Below are 8,290 nucleotides of genomic sequence, written 5' to 3'. Positions count from 1 at the left end.
ACAAGGGTAGGCAACCTTGGCACCCTAGCGGTGTGTGAAACAGCAAATCCCATCATATCTCTGGGAGTTATGACTGTGGCTGTCAGAGTCTTTCAATGCCTCATGGGACATGTAGTTCCACAACTGCTGGAGTGACGAGGTTGCCTACCCCTGGCCTAGCACGTCCTTAATGGAGTTGTGGCACTGCTGTGCTGAACCCTGATATGGACAACAGAACAATAGCAGTGACTTTAGACACAACTTTCCACCTTCATCTTAATACAATGTGGCCTTACTAAAAAAAATTTATACAATTCACAGCAACCAAAAATGGGGGACACCTCATGCCAGGGACTCAACACCCCACCCTTCCAGGGGTTGCCAACCACTCTCATCTTTCACTCTTGTCCTCCAAAGCAAACCTCAGGTGAGCTCATATGACCTTCTCATCACAAGAGTCCTCCCAACACTTGCAAGATAAAAGCTGCTTACGTCATATCCAGTTTCTTCAGGCATCCTCTGGAATGGCACACCTTGCTGGCTGACAGAGTGGGGGTGGCCACAGAGGGGACAATAGGATGCAGTTGCCCAGCCTGAACATATATTGTAATATGGGAAGCAGGGACTCTTGCTAAAGTGTCTCTGTCATTATAAGAAAACTTACCTTCCCTGCTGCTCACACCAATGCTGAGATTTGTATGGAGCACGGAGCGATCCCCCTTCAAATGTTGCAATCTCAGTTATGTTAACAATTTTATTTCTTAATGGCACCTCAACATACCTATCCATCGCATTTGTGTTGTATCACATCACATGGTAACCCATTACCATGCAATGTGGTGTTTTGTGATTTTAAAAAAAAAAAAGGCGCATGCACTTTTTCAGTGCGATTTAGGTGCAGCAGGCAGCCAATTCAAAAGAATGCTCTGCCCTACTACAGTGCACTACAGTGCACCACACAGCACCTCTGTGATGCTGCAATAAAAGAGGGACGCATGAATAGGGACTAAAGCAGTAGAGAATCACCATAGCTATTTATATTTTAGTTCATTTCCTCAGCAGAGTTTTAGAATTATTGCAGCTGTATAAAGTAATCTTTGGACTGGTAACATTTCAGTGTGTAAAAACAAGCCGTTTACCATGGAATGGGATAAGATTACGCTTGTTTGTAAGGACTGCTGTGTACATTTAATAATCTTTAGGCGCCACTTAGTGCTTATTAACAGAATTGCATCTCGGAGTACAGAATGAAAATATTACATACCGTATTTGTTTTATGAAAAGGGGCTAATCAAGTTTTTATTCAGGAATTTTGGTCTAAATAAAAATGTTCACATAGCAGAGATGGTTACATCTCCAAAAGATGATGGCACTCACACCCAGGCTAGCTTTCCCTGTGTTCAGAAGAAGAAGCTTTCGCTGTGGTCAACGAGGATCTGGCTTACACCCCATGCTTCCATTTGTAGCTGCTATTAATCCCAGTGCTCTTTATTTATTAACATGATCATTTTTGCCACTGGAAACATTTAGACAAAGTGGAAACTTTTTTGTGTTCGGTGTGCTGCTTGGGTAGAATTTTCTTGGGAGAAAGAATTTACTTTTTCATTTTATAGGCAGTTGTGGTTTAAGGGGGGGTGCGGGTGTTAAGTATTTACATTTTTTAATTTAGCATTCTTTGTATTTTTTTTCATGTTTTGTGTGTATTTGATTATTTGTCAACATTTTTTTTATCTTACTTTTTACTGTCTGTTTCTAGGTCTATAAAAACAATCGAATAATAGGGCTAATGAGGGACCTTTTGGCATAAGAACAGAAACCATTTAAAGTGCACCTGTGCCTTTAACTTTGGACATATTTTGGACCTGTGCCTGGACTTTGGACATATTCTTAACAAGCAGCAAAGAAACCTTAAAACAAGTCATCCCTGACCTCTCTAGCTGCATGTAGTGTGAAGTAATTCAGAGATGCCAAAGTCTGGTTTTAGACGGGAGGAGACGGGGGACTGAGCTGCATGAGACGGGGCGGAGACAGAGTGAGATCGAGGCTGCGATGAAGAGACGGGGACGGAGCTGCATGAGACAGGGGGCGGAGACAGAGTGAGATCGAGGCTGCGATGAAGAGACGGGGACGGAGCGGCATGAGAGGAAGTAAGTGGAAGTCTGTTGTAACTGGTATGTTGACAATGCAAAGGTATGATGAGGGTGGAAAACTGACATAACTACACTCACAATTCTAGTCTCATACTGGATGTATGGGAGCTGAGCATTCCCAAAAGGGTTGCCAAAAAGTATTAAACAGGAAGGGGTGGGGTAAATTTAGTGGGGGTGCCCGAGTTTTGCCTTGCCTAGGGCAGCCCCAATACACCACTGCGTTCAGGGACCACCAATTGAAATAGATCCGACTGACCCGGATCGCCTTGGTATGCGATCCGGGCCAGTCACAATTAGGCAGCGGCAGCCAATAAACAGGTAGGTTAGACGGCTGCTTCCTCCTCGCTAGGACCCCGGGAGGCCCCTGCAAGCGGCCGTCTAATCTGCCAGTTTAGAGGTCAGCGCCGCTGCCTGATTGTGACCGGCCAGACTACAGAGGCGATCCGGGACGTTCGGGTCCCCCGTGAGAACCGTACAAGTCCTATACAACCGGCCCTTTGAGGGTAACCATACTGCTGATGCGGCCCCCGATGAATTTGAGTTTGCCACCCCTGCATTAGAGGGATGGCAGGCTGCCAAAATTTTGCTTCCATAGAAATTGTGAACTTTGAAGATGAATTTCTCCACAATGTCCATACCTACGGAGATGAATGAAAACTTGTTTAAAGTGCTTTTACTGCTTCTCCAGAATATGTATTTAATGGCATAGTCTGGACACAGGTTCACTTTAAAGCCTTTTGCGAAAATGGCAAAATTCCACAAAAATCTCACAATTTTTGACCATATTGCAGGGAAATTAAAACTGTCAATTTTACTCATTCCCAGAACCAAGGCACTCACAGTTTTTTCAAACTTATACAAGTCTAGGGGTATCAAAACAGCTCATCAGCAGTGTTACATTTAATACCATGCTTTGTTCAGTTAATCTGACCCCGACCATACGCCTGATGTTAAAAAAATTTTTTTTTTTTAAAACAGCAATGTTCTTTACAATGTGCTTAGTGCTCCAATGGCTTCTAGACTCCTGTATAAAGGAAGAAAAAAAATTGCAGAAAAGCCCAGTCATGTGACCGGCTTCAAATCATGGAGTTCTGCCTATTTCCTTATCCAGACAGAACTATGTTGGACACCGCAGGCTCCACACCACAGTCTGTATTTTATGAATGTGACCAACAATGTGTTATATAGTCAAGGGCGGATAGTGATATCCATTTTCTGTTATAATTTAGGTCTTCCTATTTATGGAAGCTGATCCAGAGAATGTTAAAAATTAGGGCTGTACCGATACCAGTGCCGATACTTGGCATTTTCATGGGAACTACCAGGGTTGCAGCGCTTGCAGCTCCACCACTGTCCTGAAATCATTAGTCTGTATTGTTTTAGAAAAACTGTCACATGACAAACAAAAATGTATCAGTACTTTGATCTGTGAGGACTTGGGCAAGTACCAGTACTCACAAAAATAGTATCGGTGCATTCCTTATATATTTATAAAAACAAAATCATACATTAAAACGGAGATGTACAAATCCCAGGAGCTCAGTGTGCTCCTTACAAATGACAGCTGCCTCCTAACTTTAGAATTTTTCTCTAGTCTAGTCCTGGAGCTGGAAAAGTATCTGTACATGTACTTGTAACGAGTACGGTACTTGGTATTGGTGCATCCCTATTAAAAATCCTTATAAACCATAGTATGAAGTACTATACCCGTTCCCTGTGGTTTAGTGATATCTATTACTCCCCGCACCCCCGTTCTGGTTATATACACCCATTCCCCGCAGTTTAGCGATATCCATAACTTTGTAGACAAGGGCATCCCTGGAGTTCTAATGATATATGGATGTCTGGTCTACACTTACTATGAAAGCATGATGAGAAATTCTGTCCAAATGAAAACCTTCTCTCTGCTATTCTATTTTCATTCAGTGCCCAAACTTTATCTTCACCTCCAGAAGTGAATACCATAATCTCTAACTAGTAAAATATGTAAATTATGCAATACCTAATGACTTATTGCACATTCATGCGGCTGATGCAGACAGCTTTTCAGTATGCCACAAACCTCCTCACACTGAGTGGATGGATATATGAGGAAAGCTCGAATTGCCACTGTTTTGATAGCGTGAGTCATTTATGAACTATCTGCATTTTAACAGAGTACAGAGTGGCTGAATAGCTGGACTTCCAGTTAATACGCTGAGGCTTAACTGGAATAATATGAAATTAATTATTAGCACAAGGTATGCACATTTAAATATGATTTACAGCGTGGTTAGTCCCTGTCTGTGGCTTTATTCCCTGCTGTGATACAATAATAGGAGGTGGCACCTCTCCAGCCGCCCTTCATTTACTGGAACTTACTTCACTCTTGGAGTGGAGGAAAGCTGGGCTCTTGCTTTTAATTCAAAGAATCTGATCTCACTTTCCACTATTTTTTTTATGGGCTGTAGATTAAGAGAACATCTGCTCAGAAAACTTTATGGCTTTGATCATCTTTCAGAATAAAATAAAAATAAAACAGTAGCAAAGTTTTGCAGACTACCCGCCATCTTGCATTCTGGTTAAAAAAAATGAGGTTAGGTCGGTCAAACTATTTTATAAGGGTCACTATTTGCCTGTACAATCGTTTTCTGTGCAGCCACAACTTGCATTGGGGTTCACTAGGAGTGCAACATTTCATAGAAACTTGATTATTGCAATGGTAAATGTTAACCAAATGGCCCTCTAATTTTAAATTGTGGCACTGCAAGGCAATATTAGAAAAAAAGAGCAAGTAATTTAAAGCTGCCTATAATAACTAGAAGATTTAAAGTGTATGTACGGAGGAAAATAATAATTTTCCTCACTGTATATTTAAAGCTATCGGCTTTAGTTTTGGATAGAGAAGGGAAGGATTAAAACCCCTATCAGGTTATCTTTTTGCTGTTTACTTGCCGAGGAGATTTTCCTTCACTTCCTGTTTCATCCTCAAGGCTCACTCTGATGAGGTATAATGTGGACATGGTGATGCCAATGCTGTCATGCACACTCAGTAAATGCCCCATGTGCTCCAAGATGGAGACTCTCATAGTTTAAAATTAGGAACACACTATATGGAGGTGCCTTGGCACGGCATTTGCGACTTTCACATTTTCTGCAGAAGACGTGTATCTAAACCTCTGTTTTTAATCTTAGCGGTGAGACAAGTTTTTTTGCATGCTGGCTTGTGAGTATGCTAGGAAACTTTTTGCTATTCCTCTAGTCGAGATTGCGGTCTGATCCGGTTCGCGACCAGAATTGTGAAACAAATTATGTTCGTGAACCAAGGTACTACTGTAATACTTCCTTTTATGCCATTTCCTGTTTATTTTTTAGGCATTTTTATTGTCTAAATGGTAACTAGCAAAAAAGACTAGTTATTATTTAGTAACTAGCTAGGGTTATGGTCAGGGGTTAGGTTTTAGGGCGGTAATACACTACATTTTAGTGCACTGTGAGGTGACAACGCAGTATCATTTTATAGCTATACAAATTAGCCCAATGGGAACACAGCTCCACCTAATTGTGAAGCCATAACTCCAGACATTTGTTTTGCATTGGTTGGAAAGAAGCATTACAATGTCTGTCAGGTTTTTAGTTCTTTCCTACTGACATGAAGGAAAAGCTCACAAGTGGGATGTCAAAAAACCATTGAAGACTTTTAAGTCAATTCTTGTGGCTGTAAAAATTTGTTGTGATCTATTGTATAGTGAAATCATATTGGAAACTTGTATTAAGGTTTCCTTGGGGAATGTTGGCCCTTTGACAATTAACAGTAACAATGGCTTTCATTGATGGCACAGAAGGAAGTGATTATTTTTCTTATCTCAGCTAATGTAACCCATAAATATAGATTGTTGCATTCTGTAAAACCTCATTAAACAGTGAACACATTGTACTGCTGGTTACCAACACGAATGTGCAGGATGAAAACCAGAATGGAATTGTCAACCTCATCCCTGCCCATTTCACAGCTGTCTGCAAAGTTCCTCTAAAATCTGCCCATGTTTAAAATGTTTTTTTTTTCTTTTCTGGTTTAATTGTAGCATCAGCCGAACCCCTGTTTATAAGTAATTGGCTCAGTTCACAGAGCTGATGAACCACAATAAAAGATGCTTAATTTTTTTTAGAAAAGCAAAAAGGTATTGTCATCGAAGTCCAATGAGAATTGAGAGTTTACTCAAATGGCTGAAAACTAGAATCCTTATCCTTGGGTAAAGGCCCCATATCCTCTACACAAGGCATTCAGTATTTGACACACACCGTCACATACAGTATGTTCCTAGTGGAGACTACAAGGGGCCATACTGACAACACTGCAATGGCATGGTCTACTGTTGTTAATATCAGGCAAGCTGATCCTGATAAATTATGTGCAGCCAACACTGGAGTAAGTGCATGTAGACAGGAAGTGACTTAAAAAGGCTGGAGATCAGAAGTGCTGAGATGGGAAAAAAGGTGGAAACAGTATTTAACATTAAACCATTGCAGTTGTTTATGATACACAGGGGCATTTATTAAAACTGGAGTAGACAGAGTTTGGAGCAGTTGCCCAGAGCAACCAATCAGCTTCTCTCATCAGAACGTTCAGTTAAGCTTTGAAAACCAAAGAGAGAAGCTGATTGGTCACCATGGGCAACTGCTCCAGTTTTGATAAATTCCCCTCATTGTATTTTAGCATACTAAATGTCATACATTAATGACGTTTCCCAATAACTGCCTGTACATACATTGGACTCATAACTGCACTGTAAATTAAGGAGACATAAAAAGAAAAACAACAATATTTGTATATAAAAAGAAAATATGTTATTCACATGCTCATTCTTATTTTGTATGCGATTACTCTTTCGGCTTCCATCCGAATAAAAAAACAAAACATATTCAGTACCAAGATACAGAAGAAACTTGACGTTTTATCCACACAAGCTGGGCAGTCGGTCAGTATATAGAATCAGTGTAGAATAGCCGGTCATGGGGTCGGTTTACTAAAGGAAGAAAGGCTGTACACTTTGCAAAGTGATTAATCTTGTGTGAGTGTAAATAAATGATTAAAAGTGGAACTAAAACCTTGAATATATTGCTGGCCAATAGGCTTCTACTGCAGAAGAGAATTTGCATGTCTCTTCTGCCGCAAAAACAATTGCCTTACCTGCCTGCAATGTAAGCCGATCCGTGTAGGCCCAGCTTAGTGTACATTCTTGGCATGCGGTGGGTGCTGCTATGAATTTACTTGAGTGCAAGTGCACAATAATTACAGCATCCCAGGCTTGCCAATCAAGATGGCCGGAGATGCTGAACTTGGGAAAAAGACTAGGCGGTGGCCACAAAGCAGTGAGGATGATTGCAGGCACATCTGCCATAATGTTCAAACATGGTGTGCATCTTTGCACATTATGGCAGAAGGACCCAGGCGGTGGACTTTAGTTCTACTTTAGGCTAGCACATTATTGGTTAATTGAACGGAGTACGGCTTTATATGATTTACTACACTCTGAACATTCACTGTCAAAAGTCTCTGCTATGGAGACACTGTCACCTGTCCATTCAAGGCAAAATGACAGCATCTCTTGGTAGCCAATCGCCCTGCCAAGATATACTGTAGTCCTCCATCACATCTCCAGGAAACCATCCTGAGTAAGATCTTGTATTGAAGCGCATCCAAGTGGATGACATCACTGCCCTCCTAAACGTAAGTGGCCACCCAGCACTGTCATATGGTGGAAGTCTTATGCTAACCTACACGAACAGCCCCCTCCATCACAGCCACAGAGAGTGGACTCCGATGGAGCAGGGAGGTGGTAATTGTAGATAGATGAGTGCACATTGCTCAGGGGTGGGCTATTAATCAACCCAATAGCATGTGAAGATGTTAGGCCTCATACTTCTTAGCAGCTGCGTACCCAAGAAAGTGTTTGTAAAGGTTTATGTTTAATGATACAAGTGATAGTTATATAATTGTATGCCTCTTTTTATTCTTAATTCTTTCATCAGATCGATTCCACCAAAAAACTGAAATGTAAGTTGTGTGTGGTTCCTAGCAAATCCAGGTGAATGCTGGCTTCTTGGACTTCAATGCAAAAAATATCCCCAAACAAATTTCCCAATCCCAGTCAGAGTCATGCTTACTTAAAAGTTTCTTC

Source organism: Nanorana parkeri, unplaced genomic scaffold (assembly GCF_000935625.1).
Source record: "Nanorana parkeri isolate BGI_ZX_2015 unplaced genomic scaffold, ASM93562v1 scaffold1, whole genome shotgun sequence".
In the NCBI taxonomy this organism is placed as follows: Eukaryota; Metazoa; Chordata; class Amphibia; order Anura; family Dicroglossidae; genus Nanorana; species Nanorana parkeri.
The sequence above is the reverse complement of the archived record's forward strand: the minus strand, read 5'-3'. Positions refer to the sequence as shown.